The sequence below is a fragment of the Dermacentor albipictus genome, chromosome 8 (assembly GCF_038994185.2).
Source record: "Dermacentor albipictus isolate Rhodes 1998 colony chromosome 8, USDA_Dalb.pri_finalv2, whole genome shotgun sequence".
Classification (NCBI taxonomy): Eukaryota; Metazoa; Arthropoda; class Arachnida; order Ixodida; family Ixodidae; genus Dermacentor; species Dermacentor albipictus.
In genome coordinates, this window is record NC_091828.1 from 66,903,571 (window position 1) to 66,921,871 (window position 18,301).

The 18,301-nt window shown below is 46.4% G+C and overlaps 1 protein-coding gene across 3 annotated transcripts in view; it reads left to right on the forward strand.

Annotated features, from left to right (window-relative positions):
- The window catches only part of LOC139048464 (cytochrome P450 3A43-like), a 36,305-nt gene extending 19,018 nt beyond the window's left edge, over positions 1 to 17,287 (forward strand). For all 3 annotated transcript variants that reach the window (XM_070522856.1, XM_070522858.1, XM_070522857.1), the window contains exons 5-6: positions 10,857 to 11,022; positions 17,178 to 17,287. The gene's annotated coding sequence lies outside the window, so the exon portion shown is untranslated. The remainder of the gene's footprint in view (positions 1 to 10,856; positions 11,023 to 17,177) is intronic.
- Positions 17,288 to 18,301: the final 1,014 nt, after the last annotated feature.

Genomic DNA, 18,301 nt, shown 5'->3' on the forward strand with positions numbered 1-18,301 from the left:
CGCTTGATGAAACCTTAAGGCAGCTCGAAGAAGAAGAGAAAACAACAGGAAGAGCGCAGTTTGTGTACTGGAGTGCTGTGTTTTTTTTTTATTACTGTCCTCGTCTTTTCGATGCTTCAAGCTTTAGTCAAAATGAACCAACTCACCCAAATGAAGTTTTTGCGGCCACTTGATGCTTTTGTATCAAACAAGAGCCCACGTTGGAGCCAGAATGAGGTTCTAGCATTCATACACCAGCTTCGCAGGCCTACGCAGGCCGCCATATGCAAGGTTGCTAAGTAGGCTAGCGTAGCGAGTACACGCGAGGCCCTTAAAGGGTGAGTTCCAGCATTGTCCTTAAATTTGTGCTGAGGGATGCAGTGGATGGGACAACGTCAACTGGGGCAATCGACCGGGAAGGGCCATGGAGGCTACTGTCGTAGTCATTCCAGCTGAGCATATGACTCGTCATGCCGTACTCCTGACGTCTTCTACGCTGACACAGTGTTTTAAGCTCTCTTATGCCTTGGTTCACTAGGGATGTGCTCACGGACGGGATACTCACGCAGTCGTTTCATTGTCCTCATTTCACCTTTGGCATCTGACTCGCATCACGCCGTCGCCGTCGTACATTCCTCAGGCATTCATTGTCATAACACCAACGTGATAATGTTGCTGTCGTTTGATTTCAGTCAAAGTACACTTTCCATGCCGTCATTACACAATCATCGTCAACACAACATCGTCGTGCACTTGTCACCACGCATTGGTTGTCATACCGTTGTGATGGGGTCGCGGGCGTTTCATCGTGGTCCTTCTATCTTCGTCAGCCGAGTCTGCAACCGTCGTCGTCTTACCATACTCGTCACGTCGTCATCATCACGTTGTCATTAGACGAATTTCGTGCATTCAGACTTGTCAACTCATTCTCGTCATGCCGTCGTCATTATACTGTCTACATCATTCTAGCGACATCATTCTGCCCACGTAATGTTATGCTAATCATGCCGTCTTCATTTATTCGTGATAGAGCCGCTATCGACTTGGCATCGTCGCCATCGCACTGTCGTCAGGCAGTTGCTCACAAAAACCCAATCTCGTTCCACTGCCGGCAATCCATCGTGGTCGAGCCAGCGTCGTTATTTCAGCCTTTTCATTCCGTTCTCGTGAAACACTTGTAGTCACGCCATTGTAGTCATGCATTCGACGTCATCCCATTCTCTTCATGCCGTCGTCTCGCTGTCCTTGTTAAGTCATCGTCGTTTAAAGATAGTCATCTCGTTGTCGTCAAACCGTCGTCATCATACTGCCTTTGCTTTTCCACAGACACCATTCAGTCTTCGCCATTCCATCGTCAGTGCTGCGTCGTCGTCCTGCACTTGTCGTCGCGTCGTGGTGCTTACTGCCATATTTGGAAAGCCAGTTTCGCAGGAAATTGGGCCGCTACCTGAGCGAGTCTATATCGTATATAGCCGAGGCAATGAAACTCTCAAAAACGTGACTTTGTTAGTAGGTCAGTATACCTTCTTAGGCCCCCTGGTGTCCTTTGTTTTCGTTCCTCTCTCTGTGATCTTTCATTTACGACTTTTTGCACTACCAAGATTAGGCGGACTAATACGGTGCTTCGCTACATTGCTTCAAGAACAATCCCATTACCATGGACTGTCACCGCAAGATGAGGGCTGCCGAATTTTTATTATTATAATTGTAAACGAACCTTTCAGTGACCCGCGTTTAGGCCGACCCTCAGCGTGAGGCACGAACTCTCAATAAGAGCGGCATTCACGAGCACAAGCGCTGAAGAGGACGACCCACTATATCGTACCATTCCTGCTTTACATGTACCCTCAGGAACGAAAAGGGAGCCACCTGGCGACCTAACAGCTTGTCACTGTCAGTGGGTCATAGTAGGTCTTCAGGCGGTTGACATTAATGTCTCGTCCACGACGGCGCATGTCCGAAGGCGGATCACGTAGTAGACCGGAAATGTGAGTTCGACGACTGGGTGGGGGCCATCATATTTGGGCAGCAGTTCCGACAAGAGCTGATGTGCAGTGGAAAAGACCGAGAGCCGCACAAGCGCTCCGGTGAGGAACGGGGGTGCAAAAGCCGTGCCACCGCAAACCCTGTTTTCGCGCTCTAGGCCATTTGAAGTAAAGGCCCGCACGACATCGCAGCAGTCATCGACACGTCTCGCTGTGGCAGCAACAGGCGCACACTTAGATGCGTCCGTCTAGTAGGAAAGGATTTTGTCGATTGTGTGCGATCTGTGCCGGCCCTACGGTAAGGAAAAAGGCGAAGAGCCAGCGGTGCTCTGAGTGCCAGCATTGTAAGCGTTGGTTACGAGTGGCACAATAGAATCTCAATTTGTGCGGTCGGAAGCTACGTACATTACAAACATGTCACCAAACGTACAGTTAAAGCGTTCAGTGAGGGCATTGGTCTGCGGATCGTAAGCAGTAGTTGTGCGGTGCACAATGGGGCGCTCTTTGGGGCTGGCTTCGACAACTTCGAACAACAAAACACGTCTGCGATCGCTGAGCAGCTCAGGTGGTGGACGCAGGGAGGAGGCAACATCGCTGTAGCAATAGGAAGGGGGCCAGTTTTGGCGTACCGCAAGAAATGGTCAACAGCCACAATGGCCAATCAGTTACCAGCAGATGTCAGACGACGTGGCCTGTACAAATCAGTGGGTATGCGTCCGAATGGCCGGGTAGGGCAATGCAGTGGTTGCAGACCAGCTGACAATCCTGGCACGAGCGAACGAACTTCTGAACGTACCTGAAAATCCCGTGCCAGTAGTACCACTGTCGAACGCGCAAGTAAGTTTTGAATGCTCACGAGTGCGCACGCTGTGATTCAGAGTAGAATGACGGGCATATTTCACAACGCAGACTGCGTGGAGACTAGCATCCACTCGCGGCAATCGGCGGTTGAAGAACGGCGGTGGAGTAGGTCGTCGCGAAGGGCGAAATGATGGGGTTGACGACGTAACGCGCGACTGGTTGTTTGTGGCAATGGATTTGAGAGCATGTCTATCACCGAGGCAATCCAGGTGGGGCTGTAGCAGAAGCGACGGTGCGAAGGTCGGTGGAACCAACGGCAATCTGGGATACGGGAGCAATGGGCATTGGGAGATCGCCAGAGTGCGACAACGTCAGAGTGCTGGCTGCCGCTACGGCAAAGCACGCGAATATCGTAGTCCTGAAGGCGAAGTGCCCAACTGGCAAGGCAACGTGAGGGCTCCTTCAGTGATGACCACATACAAAGTTCGAAATTCGTGGTGGTAAGTGACGACGTCAAATGGGTGATCATACAAATATGCCAGGAACTTATTAAGAGCCCAGATGATCACCAAAACATTCTTCTTTCATCACGATGGGGTTACTTTCGGCTTTCGCAAGCGTGCAACTGGTATAATCTATAACGTATTCAGAAAACCGGTATTTGCGCAGAGTGAGGAGTGCGCCGGGGCCAATACTGCTGACATCATTGTGCACCTCTGTCAGGGCCGTCGGGTCGTAGTGACGCAAGATTGGAAGTGACGTCAGCAAACGGCGCAGGATTGCGAACGCCTCGTCACACTCTGAAGACCATGAAGTGAGGGGCCCGCTGCTTCCAAGGAGCTTCATTACGGGCGATGTGATGGCGGTGAAGTTTCGAATTAAGCCTTAAAATAGGAGCACAACGCTACTAACAGGCGCAGGTCTTTGTGACGGATGTTGGTTTATGGAGTTTGCTAACGGCCCGAATTTTGGCTGGATCGGGGAAAATTCCATCCTTGGAGACGACGTAACTTAGAATTTTCAGCAGCCGAGCAGCAAATCGGTACATCTCATTTTTTTGTTGTATCCCAGCGTTTGTTAAACATCTTCAAAAAGACCAGAGCCATTGAAGCTTAGTGGGGAAGTCAGGCGCAAGAGCAACAACGTCGTCAAGATACCACAAGTTCATGTACCATTTCAAGCCGCGCATAACTGTGTCCATATGACACGCTCAAACGTTGCGGACACATTACAAAGTCCTAAAGGCATTACGGTAGATTAGTATAATCCGTCGGGTACGACAGAAGCTGCCTTTGGCGGATTGGCGTTTGCCATGAGTACCCTCCAATACCCTGTGCGCAAGTCTAGCGATGCAAAATAATTCTCTGTCTTGTAGGCTGTCGATTGCGTCGTCAATGCATGGGAGAGGGCAGACGTCCTTTTGAGTCATTATTTAGGCGGCGGTAGTGCATACAAAGTCATGTTTCTTCGTAACTAGTAGGACAAGGGATGCGCATGGCCTGCCGCAAGGTCATGTCACCTCGAGGCGAAACATGTCGTCGACTTGTTTGTTGATTACACGACGTTCTGCAGGACACACAGGACCACGGGTTGCCGCAATAGCGGTTGCACGCCAGTATTGACGCGATGTGTAACAGTTGGCATCCGGCCCAGAGAAGATTGCCCTACATCTAATGAAGAACAAAATTATTCTAGAAGACGCAAAAGCTGAGAACGCTTGACCGGTGTAAGGGCATCGTCAATAGAAGAACCGAGCACATCACTGGGTGATCTCTCACGCGTACAAACGGCACTGTGCGTACGGGGACAAGCACAGTAATTATCATTGAGCACGTGCCTAACTTGTACGTTTTCAATCGCTTCTACAGTCCTAAGACACTCCCCTCGCAGCCGCAACACAGGGTACGGAAATGGGTTGCGAACGAAAATGATGCTGTAGCCCTGTGCGATGTCCTCTGTCGCACAAGGAAGCAGCTGACCTGTCCGAGTGGTGAAGCAGGCAGATGGAGACACTAGTGCAACAGCACCTGAAATTCCACTGCAGGACACGGGCATGGCCATTGAGGCGTTCGTAGGAATGTAGGTGTCGGCTTGGACAACTTCCTCGAAGGCGTAGAATTGTCGGTGAGCGGCAATCCTAACAGCGACGAGGGTTCCATTTTGCCCCGTGAGCAATTACTAATGGCATTGTGGCACTACAGAAAGTCCCCGCCGAGGATAACGTCATGAGAGAACGAGGAAAGGAGAATGAATTCTATCGCGTATAGAACGTCGGCAATGACAACACGAGCATTGCAAGCCGCCAAGGGCTGAACATGCTGAGCACTGGCTGTACGGAGGGAGAGTCCACAAAGGGGCGTCGTGGCTTTCCGAAGCGGCAATAACAGACACCGTGGCTCCAATGCCCACGAGTGGAGATGCGCGAACCCCATGAACACATCGATTAGGTTCGAGGGACAGCGGGGAGGACTTTCGTATTTCGACGTTTTGGCAGCCCTCGCATCTTGCACTAAGACGATTAGTTTTTCTCGTCCCAGATTACGGGATGAGGTCGCATCGGCGACAGCGAGTGACGGCTCGGAGAAGGTGAATGGCGGGTAGTCGCTCTTGGACGCGATGCCGGCAATATAGACTACGGGAGGTGGCGTAATATGGGCAGTTGTACTGGTTTGTCCAGGGCCGTGCGGCGCTAGGCGGCTGCGCAAGGTTACAAATACGTGCGACTTGACCGGCGTAGCCGCACGCAAAGTATAATGGCCGGTTGCGGGAGTATACCACCGCCTCGCCGGGGCAGCTCCCATCCATGTAACAGGACGCATCGTACGGTGCGGCTGCTCACATGACTGCATGACGGCCGGTAGTCGCGGTCTAAGCACGAAGTCGGTAGAACCGAGAGGCAGACATAAAGACAATGGCTGGGTCCTTGCAACGACTTCAGCGCAGCTGAGTGGATGAAGCCGCCGGACCCTGTTGGGATGGCGCAACGAAGCGAACGTAGCTTAGTGAGTGGTGCAGCCGCAAGAAGGTGCTGCCTCTAGCCTAGCAAGACATTGGGGATTTGCTGCTCAATCGCCCGACGGAGCTGAGCCCCGAAATTCGATGGAGACTGTTCGAGATGCGGCGGCTGAGCGTGTAAAAAATTGTGGCAATTTTTCTTGCGCGTCTTTTCTGTTTTCTTCTGTTTGCTGTTCTCTTCCTGCGGTCTCGCAAAAATAATCGCGTCTTTTTCTTGTCATATTTCTACTTAAAAGAATGCTTAGACTGTTTATTTCACCAAGCGTGTAACCTCTGCTGCCCTTATAGATTCAGCTGTCGTGTGGTAGGAAAGAGTCACATGCTGATATTTCATTGTCACAGATGATACAAGTAAAAGCAAGCACGCTATGCGTTCAACATGTGACATCTGAACTTCGACAATACCAGCGACTACGCGACACATCTAACCATCTACTGCACTTGTTTACATAGCTGCGTTCTGAGCAGTATAATACGCCTTGACTTCAACTGCATCTTACTCAGACCTAGAGACAGATAGAACTGAAGATAGTGCAAAGAGCCCACCGTGTTGGTCGATATAACAAAAAGTTTAAACAACCGATTGTTGTTAGTTGCTCCTCTGACATGGAAGAAATGGATATCTTCAAGAACGCTAGAATATTTAAGGGGTCTCAATATAGTGTTGACGAGGATTATGTACCAGAAACGCATAATATCCGGGAACAATTATGAAACTATGCTAAAACAAAAATAACAGACGCCATCAGTAAGGTTAACCTAAGCTTTGACAAGCTTATTGTTAACGGTCAGGCCTTCATACGGGACAAAGAAAAAAGAAAGTCGTCACAGTTCTAAAGAAGCGACACCCTGTCCGGAAGACGGCCCCTGCATCATACAATGTAAGAGCGGTTGTAGTAAACTGCATTGTGAACAAAGTAGATAAATTTGCGGGCTTCATTGAATCCTTGAAAGCTGACTTTGTATTTCGGACAGAATCGTGGCTGATCCGGCCCATCGGTGATAATGACGTGTTTCTTAACCACTTTACCGCTTATCGAAACGATAGGGCACGAACGGGCGAAGGGGTGTTCGTGTTAGTTCGTTCTTCTTTACGGTCAACTTTGCTTCATATTGGAGATGATGACATAGAATCAGTCTGGAGCAAAGTGACCCTTGCTACCTCATTTATTACCGGTGCATTTTATCGCCCGCCAAGTTCTGATGTGACTACGCTGCAGCAACTGGATGAGATTGTCTCTAAAACATTGGACCAAATAATTTATGCCGGCGATGTCAACCTTCCAGACTTGAACTGGTCTCATGGAGATTGTATTACTATGACTGGCTGTCGTAAAAATTTGGAAATGAAACACTTTATTGATATATTTGGCATTACTCAATATGTGAGTGTGACTACACGCAACAATAACATTTTAGACCTGTTGCTCTGTAACTCACCTAAAGTTGTAGAATCGGTCACTTGTACGCCAGGTATCAGTGACCATCCCGTTGTCGTGGCTAACATTAAACACGCAATCAAACGACCCAAGCCACGTGAATCTAGGAAGGTATTTCTTTTTGATAAAGGTGATTATTTTGCCATTTCACAGGAATTATTTGTTAATTTGTCTGTTTTCGACTGTCTTTGCGAGAATTCTGATGTTGTACAAATGTGGTCTCCTTTTAAAACAAAAGTTACTGAACTGAAGGCAAAATACATAGCGAGTGTCCATTTATTGGGCTGAAAAACTGTAAGAAACCATGGGTGAAGCCTATTATTCTGTAAAGCAGTGATTTGGGCTTGTTGGTAAGACATCGTGAGGATTATAGCGCATTAAAAAGACAAGGACGAAGGTGAGACGTGACACACACAGGCGCTAACTTGCAACAATCTTTATATCGAGCAAGGGACCCATACATATATACAACTTTTTCGCGTACATCATACATGCGCTGTTTACAAAATACCTTTACACACTATTGCGCAGGTACGATAACTCTTTTTGGGAAAGGGCAATGGATGGTTTGGACACACAGTTATCGCCAAGCGTATCAATCAATTCCGCTTCTATAATTTCGCGAGTTAACCTACCTCGGGCTTTTCCCACAATGGAGCAGTCTTTGTATGCTGGAGCACACGTCGAATGGTCGCCATCATCCACCCCGGCAACAGTGTAGCTGCAATGCCTGCAGTGGGCATCAAGAAACCCGCCCCGCTTTTCTGCTACATTGTACCGGTGCTCCTTTAAACGCTCGTTGAGGCACCTTCCGCTTTGCCCGACGTAGTTTTTCCCACACTTTAAAGGAAGGTTATAAACCACTTCTTCCACACATTCAACAAACGGTTCCTGGTGTTTCTTTTTGCACGTGCGCTTGTCAGAGAGGCCTGGTCTGGTCAATCTGCACAGGCATTGCAATTTTGTAGCAGCTGAAACACAACCTTGACATTCGCACGTTGGCCTATTTTCTTTAAACGATGCGATAAGTCGTGGATATATGGGATGACAGCAACGCTCCTCTTATCTACACAAGGCACGCTAGCCGAATTATTTGATAGCTTCGACCTCAGCAGACCCTCAGCAACGCTAATAAGTACGTGTGTAGGGAAACCTGCCAATTGAAGACGGAGGATCTGATCCTTGATGCTTTCGGTCATCAGCACCGGGTATGACTTACACAATGCGTTTGACAAGCATGTCTTTGCTATTCCCCTCTTAACCAACTTAGAGTGCGCCGACTGATATGGGAGCAGTGGCTTGTTCGCGCGAGGCTGCAAGTTAGCGCCTGTGTGTGTCACGTCTCACCTTCGTCCTTGTCTTTTTAACGCGCTATAATCCTCACGATGCCTATTATTCTGACGTTATTAAGGAAAAGAAGACGAGTGTATAACGCATTTAAAGGAACACGAAGCAATTATCAATTTAACAAAGTGGTCAAAGTAACTAATGGCTATAAAACTAAAGTTCACATTCCAAAGGATCAGTACTTCAATCGACAAATCCAAAACGTTTTTTGTAAATGCGTAAAAGGATGCGGATCTGACTCAACGGTAATAAATGAAATTGTTCACCATAATCAGGTGGTATGCGATGATACAGCTAAGGCAGCTTGCGTCAATGATTTCTTTCATTCTGTTTTCTTTCCCAAAACAACCTTTAGAAAATTTCATGGGAGAGCTGAGCCATTAATGCAACATGTCGCACTCAGTGTTGGTGGTATCCAATCCTTGTTACAAAGTATATCTGAGACTAAGGGCCCCGGCCCATATTTTATTTCTCCCCGCCTATTGAAGCGCTGTGCCTGGCCAATCGCATCCTACCTCTATCTAATCTACACTAAATTTCTTTCCTCTGGAGTGCTGCTGGAGGACTGGAAAATGGCACATGTACTTCCGGTTCATAAGGATGGTCCAAAAAAATTCGTAAACAATTATAGGCCTATCTCTTTAACATCCATTTCCTGTAAAATATTAGACCATATGTCGTGCAAAGAAATAATGAAACATTTATTACAACACAGATTATTAATTAATAATCAACATGGTTTTCGCAAGGGACTGTCCTGTACAAAACAGCTAATCGAATTCTATTACGACCTGGTGGCTGTGGTGGATGAGAACGGGCAACCAGATTGTGTCTTCTCAGATCTTCGAAAGGCGTGTCACGCGGTTTGCTACTCATTGCTTCTTCAAAAATTCATGAGGATAATGTCAATCAAGAAGTGTGTAACTGGATTGCCAATTACTTGTCGCTGCGTCGGCAATGCGCAATACTGAACGGCGCTACTTCTCCTTGGGTCGAGGTCACATCGGGTGTTCCTCAAGGGTCTGTTATATGGCCTCTATTGTTTTTAGTTTATATCAATGATATTGCTGCCGGGATATCTTCGCGTTTACGCTTGCTTGCCGACGACTGCGTAGTGTATAGAAAAATAAAAATTGAACAGGACTCAAGTGATATGCAGGCTGATCTTACTAACATCGTCCCATGGTGTGAGAAGAGGAAAATGCAAATAAATACAAAAGCTGTGTTCATGTGTCTTTCACGCAAAAAAAAGAAAATAATAGAAACCCGTTATTTTTTTAACACTGATATTATTGACCAGAAATCTATGTATAAATATTTGGGTGTGACGTCTTCAAGTGATTGTTCTTGCAATGCAAATGTGAGTAATGTGGTTGCAAATTCTGCCAGATCGCCAAATTTCATTCGGCGAAATTTGATATCTTCTCCTTTTGCTCTAAAGAATATTGCTTGTATTTCATTCGTTCGTCCGATCTTGGAGTATGCGTGTTGTGCTTGGGACCCTCGGCAGAAAACCCTGATCGACCAAATCGAGAAAATACAAAACAGACGTTCTTGGGCGATACAAGAGAGAGGAGAGCTGCACTGCAAGACAAGTGAGCTCGGATGGGAAGCGCACTCATCTCCCCCAAGAAAAACTGGATCAAAAATTGCTCTTTAGCATAGATGGTAACAAAACCGGAATTAATAGAGACACTTACCTAAACCACATCTCTATGTATCTAAGAGAACAGATCATGACTTAAAACCCGAGAAATACTGAACTAGAACAAACCTTTATGCTAATTCATTTTTTGCACAAACTATAGCAGAGTCCAATTCACTGTCTTGTGACCAAGCGTGCTGTATGAATGAAGATGTGTTTTCTTCGAAGTTGTAACCACCCTGCTTGCCCGCCCCCGGGCAAGGCGGAGTATCTCTGAATAAAAAATAAAGCTAGGGCCATTTGGCTTACGGATACTATATATTCCTTCCTATAATTGCTTGCTGGAGGACCATACCACAAATGCTGATAAGGATGGCAAAGAGACGAACAAATATAATTTCCCTCCCATTATTAACGAGAAATCTTTTACTTTAGCATGTGGGGTCCTATAAAGTATCCTGTTAAAACACCGATCGTGTTAAAGTAGGCAAAAAGTCTGTTTTGAACCTAAACTTAAACAGAAAATAATGTGGCTTTCATTGAGCTAAAGGTCCTGTAAAAATACAAATTCTTCTTTTCCCCTTTCATGTTTATTGTGATAGTGTATTTATGAGATTTCGTTCTCTACACTACACGCTGCCACAGATTCAGCAAGGCAAACAAGGAGCGCATACATCCCTTCTCGTACTTGCCCTACGGAGCTGGACCACGCATATGCATGGCAGCCACGCTGGCCCGGGTGGAATTCATGGTCGCGCTTGCCCTGCTCGTGTTGCGGTACAGGTTACTGCCTAGTGGCAAGTACAAAGACGTAAGTACCACTAAGCCACCGCTGTTTCCCTGATTCTTCAAACAAAATTATTGAAGCCCCGCAACCTGCCATTCCTTCAGGTAGAGCAGCAGGCGCCAGAGACATGGTTGGTGGCCCATACCGGGCAGACTGTGTTTCTGCAGCGATATCACGCGCCGTGATGCATGTTGGGAACAAACGAGGCTTTATCATTAGGACGCAGGTTTAGAGTGGGAGTTTCTGTCGAATTAAAATAAAGCGGGTGAATCTTTCTTGCTCTGGAGCCAGTGCACTTTATTTCATGACTTTTGTTGCGCTGCAAGGCAGGAGGTATAGTGCAGTGATCGTAGCGAGAATCTTTTCAATTCACCTGAACAATTTTCTACAAGTCTTGCAAGTGTACACAATTCTCAAGATTTGGGTGACGGGTGTACAATTCAGTAACTTAGCAATAAAAAAAGATATGTCATTTATCTTAAGGTTACCTCGTATTACGCCAATTGATATATAATACATCTCGTTGAAATACACAAAAATATTGTGAGTAAGACCTTTGCATCGCCATCGTAAACATTGTAGTATTTAATGTGAGCTTGTAACTTCATATGCATATCAAGTTTTTGCGCTATATCAAGTTTTCCGCTTTCAAGTGGTTAACGCTGTACTAGATTCCGATGACAGAACTGCGATATCTCTTATTCCCTGGTCCTAGTGTCAATGTCGTACCACATACTACCATTCCGTCCCCTATATCTGGGGACAATTCATCCGCAGAATATGGGGACAAAAGTAGACAGCAACAAGATGGTGGGCTCAAATGGATCTTTTCGCATTTGGCAATGGAACTGCAGGGGCTTTCTTAAGAAGAAAGCGCCTCTGCAGCAGTACATTCACAGCAATTCCGAAAAACCACATGTAATCCTTATTCAAGAAACCCTATCTGCTGAAGTCAATTGGTCGGGATATCAATCGATTCTTGGTCAAACTGGGAGGAGAGGTGTATGCACCCTTGTAAGTCATAAGCTCACATATATCACTCACGACCTGCAGATGGCCACCCGTAAGGCAGAGCATGTGATGATAGAAATCATACCAGGCCGATTAAAACGCCAGAGCGTTTTCATTCTTAACGTGTATAGTAGCCCCAATGACCTTCACCAGCCTTTCAAAGCTCTTCTAAGGAGGGCAATCAACCTCGCCGGGACTTATCCTTTGGTGATAGCCGGGGACTTCAATGCCCCGCACTACGCGTGGGGCTACATGTACAACACGGTCAAGGGAAAGGAGTTATAGCAGAATGCTACAGACTTGGACCTTACGCACGTCACTGATAAGTCTTTTCCGACCAGAATGGGAACATCTTCGTGCAGGGACTCGACTCCGGATTTAACGTTCGTCAAGAATTTTTCAAAGGCGCAATGGACTAACACTGCTGTTGATCTTGGCAGCGATCATTATATCCTCGCTACACACTTTCCAACAACACCTAAGAGGCCGAAGGAGTTCTTCTTCACGGATTGGGACAAGTTCCGCAAGATAAGGAATGAGCGCCAACCTCCAACCACCAGACTGAGCCTTGAACAGTGGATGGACCAGATCAGGGAAGATATCAAGAGTAACACTCACAGAATATGCACGGACCTTCCCGTGGAAAAGATGGATAGTCGCCTAGCCCATCTACTAGAGGCTAAGCAGTCACTCCTCAATCGATCGAAGGGCCAACGGCTAAATCGCAGACTACGCAAAAAAATTGCTGAACCCAATAGAACCACAGAGGAGTACTGCCACACCCTCTCAAAGCAACAATGGGACGAGGTGTGCAACTCAGTTCATGGTCAAATGCGGAATGGTCGAAACTAGAATCTTTTGAAGCATCTTCTGGACGACGCCAACACAAGGTCCAACCAGCAGCATGTGATAGCAAAGCTTCTGCATACAGTCACACGAACCAAGACCACGCAGGAAGTCCTGCAGAGACTGGTGGAGAAGTACCTCCCTGTTGGTCCCCGGCAAGGGACATCGGTACCTACGCAGACTACCTTGGGCCACCCAACTCCGAGCTGGATGCAGACATCAGCACGGAAGAGGTTAGGAGGGCGCTGCATGAGCTTAATAGCAAGTCCGCTCCTGGTCCCGACGGCATCACAAATAGGACCCTCCGTAACCTGGATAATCACTCGATAGAATACCTGACAGAAGTCATCAACGAGACATGGAAGGAAGGCAAGGTCCCTGAAGCATGGAAGCGTGCACTTACAGTACTGATCCCCAAACCTGGCAAATCATCAAGCCTGGACAACTTACGACCAATATCGCTCACATCCTGCGTTGGCAAGGTCGCGGAACATGTCATACTCAACAGGCTCACGAGGTTCATCGAACACAAGGAACTCTACCCCCACACGATGATTGGCTTCAGGGCAGGTCTGTCCACACAGGACGCCATGAAGCTCATCAAGAGTCAGATAATCGACAATGACACGCGGGACACTCGGGCCATCCTTGGATTAGATTTGGAGAAGGCTTTGGATAAGATAGCCTATCAATTTATACTGCAATCGATATCCGAGCTTCGTCTGGGCGTAAGATTCCATTATTACGTCAGGTCATTTTTGCACCGAAGAAGAGCGAGTCTCCGCGCAGGAGACATGATCGCGGAAGAGGTGGAGCTTGGAACAAGGGGCGCTCCACAGCGCTGGGCGATCTCGCCCACTTTGTTTACCCTGGCCATGATCGGCCTTTCCAGAACACTATCACGAGTCGAGGGCATCAGGCATACCATCTATGCGGATGACATTACCATTTGGTGTGTTGGATGAAGTGATGGACAGGTTGAGAGTGCGTTACAGGAGGCCATCGAGGTCACGGAGGGCTATCTTCGACCCACGGGATTAAACTGTTCGGCTAAGAAGTCAGAGCATTTACTATACCGCCCCTTAAGAAGAGGTCGTAAGCCCATGGGCTGAAGACCACTGTCTGACAGCACCATTTGTCATCACGCGAGCAAGGAAGACAAGATTTCTAGCGTCGACGCAATAAGAATAATTGGCATGGTAGTCGAATCTACTGGCTCTAACGCGCAAACGATAATCAAGCTAGGTGTGCGTAACACTCTGGAGGAGATTGCAGAGGCTCAGGAAAGAGCGCAACTTGCCAGACTCTCCACGACCACCGCCGGTAGGAGGATATTACAAGAGCTCGGCTACCCACCATCTGCAGAAGCACCAAGAAAATGCCAGTTACCACGGGGCATACGAGATTTGATCTCCGTATCGCCGATACCAAGAAATGTACACCCTGAATATAACAAGGGTAGAAGAAAAGCAAGAGCTTCAGCCATACTCAAACAGATCTAGACAGAGGGGCGTAGAGCCTGCTCTGTTGACGCGGCCACACATTGGAACGGGTGCTCCTTTTCTGCAGTAGTGGTGGATTCCAAACAGCGACTCACGAACTGTGCATCTGTACGAACCGGAGATCCGGCGATAGCCGAGCAGGTGGCCATTGCCTTGGCGATGCTTGATGACAGCAGCGACGTCATCTACAGTGATTCACGGTCGGCCATTAGGGCATTTCAGTGTGGAGTTATCTCAGAACAGGCTTTTGGGCTGCTTCGTAAGGCAGGTCCGGATAGAATCAAGTATCACATGCTTACTTGGTTCCCAGCCCACGTTGGGCACATGGCGGCTGTCCCCACGAACCTCAATGAGATGGCCCACGCTGCTGCGCGCGCACTGACTGACCGCGCTGGCACTGTAACGGCCGAAGAGAGAGTTACGCATGGTAGGGACGCGCCTTCCACTTATAATGAACTTCTTAAACACTTCTATCTCTCGCGGCGACAATACGCTCCTCCTCACCTCAAGCTCACTAGGCCTCAGGCACTGACATTCAGACTGTTGCAGACAGAAACCTATCCCAACCTCTTCACGTTACATGCGATATGTCCGGAGATTTACACTGATGACGCGTGCCCTGCTTGCGGGGATAGATCAACACTTTCGCACATGCTCTGGGGATGTATCTCTATAGCAAGCCCTGACCTCAGCTCAGCTAGGTGGGAGGTGGCCCTCCGCAACCCACTCCTGGCTGAGCAACATTGGTCTGTCCAGCAGGCCCACGATGCGGCTGGCAGGCTAGGCCTGTCGGTCCCGACGTGCGAGCGGCCCGCGACGTGCTAATACGCGTTCTGCAGGACTGCAAAATAAAAGTTACTCAATCAATCAATAAACTTTTCTGATACTTATCATTTTCAGCAGTTCTTAACAAACATAAGGCGCAAAATACAAATTGCGTTTGCTTCATTTCTTTAGCTAAGCTTTCGCTTTCGAGTGCAACAAAAGTTATTAATATTGCTGTAATGGTTGCCTCAGAACCACTGCTATGTTGCATGTGTATTTGAATAGGGAAACCAGAGTTTAACCGACCTAACGCTTCTTCTGAAATCGACGGCAGCCACATCAGGGGCGTCGCTCTCAGCGAATCATACTTCCGATATGATGTACCAATGGATCACTCGCTGGATGTCGAAAATGATATCATGCACTTCTTCAACTATTAGGTGTCAGCTATTTGCCATGCGCGCCTTTGTGAGCTTATGCTTTCACCGTGTGTGACGTGATTCAGTATGCTTCGTGATTCCGTGAGGGTGTACATAACGCCATGAAAAGGAAGTATTCAACTTCTACTTTATCGCTCATATTTGTAAATCATACAAATCTCAAAGCTTACGATGTTGGGCATCAGGAAAGTAGAATAATCTATAACCCGCTAGTATAAGAGCTTGAAGAGCTCTTTCATGAAATAATTATGGGTGAAAATCATTACTCAATATTGCGATATCATCAGCTATTTGTTGTAGCATTTTTGACATTTGGACTGGTTGATGGTGGACCACATAAAGTGAATGTTATGCGAGACAATAAAAACGTGCAATTATGGACACCAGAGGAGCTTTTTAAGCAATTATAAGTTTATTCAAACAGCAAAATATATTTGAAAGCGAGCATTATACACTGCCCAATATGCAGAACTTATCAAAAGCCTGTTCATATGAACGAAAATCAGAAAGAAATTACAAATTCAAACAGAAACAAAAATTAGATGCAGCGTAGGCTTCAGAATTGGAGAAATGAAGATCATATGACTCAGACACGGCTCATCGCACATCTACATAAATTACCTCGTTCCGCGGTACAGCTACTGAAGCTACTCCAATACTTGTGTCACCAGCTTTCTGCATGCAAAACATTTCCATGATTTTTCGGGCCAAGTTATCCTTGTGTGGGTACAAAACGAACTAGTTCCTCAAACGATCGCAAGCAAATGCAAGACTTGCAGGGTGCAACTAAATGTGAGCTATAATTTTAACGTAAATTATGCTTATGCTCCCTTAGCCTTATATTTAAAAATCGCCCTGTCTGACCTACGCATTACTGCCGGCATTATGTGGGTTTTTTGCAAACGACTCCACTTCGACACTCAGTCAATTCTGAGATGCTTTGTTATTAGTGGTTAGATTTTTATTTCATGGGTACTAAAGCTTCTTCTGAAGTTGTGAACTTAGGATCGTACATGGCCAAACGTATTCGGTGCACCATAGATCACTTTTACGCTGAAATGAGAGCATTTATTTTGCAGACCATGAGACACTTCGGGAACGTAAGGTATAACTGGAATGTTCATTTTCCTGGACAATTATACTGACATGCTGCAATCAATATCACCGCATCGTTAGGTGGTGTTAAAATCTCCAGTTACCCTAAGGAAGAAGTATCACTAAGCACTTTCTACGCAACGTACGACGGCATCTTCAGCTATAAAACAAATACATGAATGCAACCTGCGTTGAGGTGTCTCATAATTTGGGTCATACGAATCCAACAGTTTTTAGGGATTTCTTTCGGTGGTTCACGCCCATCGAGAACATCAAACTGCATTAGTGGCCATAGCAGACATCTAATGTAAGGAATAGCAAGACATCACCAGGTCCCCATGCCAAAGAACTCACCACGAAGCCTACTCTGACCAAACTCTAGCTTTCGTTCAGGACAGCTTAGGCACAATATGAAACGAGCTAATCTCAAGGTTTTCGAATCTCAATGTTCCAAATAATGCTTGGTTTTGCTCGATGCTCATACGATTGTCTCTTGTTTTCTATATTTCTTTTGTTTCAGGAGCCACCGAAACATTTGAAAGCAAAGTTGGAGGATTTTCCCCAAGAATCTATATTCATAAAACTACAGAAGCTTTAAAATCCAGAAACAAACTTAGAAGAATAGACAGAACACACGTCATGTTCATTATAACTGGCAACTTTTTTTCATGCAATAATTAAAGAATTGATTCTCTTGAACAGCAAGATGCGCTCATAAATTACCGCAATCACTCGCCAATAAAGTATTTCGAGTTTCTTCCGTTTCTTCAATTCCACATTTTTATTCATGTCCATTCTTTTATTACTCGTTATGGTTGTGTAATTAGCAACAAACAGCTACATACTTTGAAACATCTGTGCCAAAGATACCAAGAAACCAAACATAAAAGGAATTTGGCTGGAACTCAGAGCAAACGAGTAGAACTTATTGAGCAACGATGGTGTAAAAAATTTTTTTAAAAGAAGACAGACAATACAAATAACAATTTTTATCCGCATCATTACTGGGTGGGATTGATCATGGGCCCACGAGAGCATTGCGTTATGTGTATTTGAATAGAGAAATCAGTGTTGACCCGAAGTAAATTGATCTTTGTGTTACATTCCTTCTCATTGGTTAAAATTGTACTGACGGTTCATTTGTACATTTACTCTTCACTTTTGTTTTGGGAATTGTTTGGTTACAAGACCGAGTGTTCTTTTTACCCATTTGGTTCTCGCAGCTGGTGGACTCCATTGCTATTGCGCACAGTAATTTGGTCCTTTTGTTCTTACGTCTGCAAATGCAATTATTCTGTATTTTGTATGCCCCTCCTGCCTGGGCCTCAATGAGGCCTGCAGTATTCTATAAATAAATAAATAAAAGTACAGCTTGCTCCTGAACTTTGATAGTACGCAACAAGAACATGGGTCCCATTCCCAGTGAATGAATAGTGGTGCCATGTTTAGTTCTCAGAACACCGGGCAAAAGGAGCACGCGCATCAAATCAGGAAACTAAGCCTGAGAAAATGAATATTTGATACCTATCTACAAAGCCCACAACAAACCATATTTTCAGATTTCTCTACACGTCAACCTGAACAGGCCCCACGCTCTCCAAACGAATAGTTCCTGGCACAGTTCGCCCACCCAGGACGCCGCGC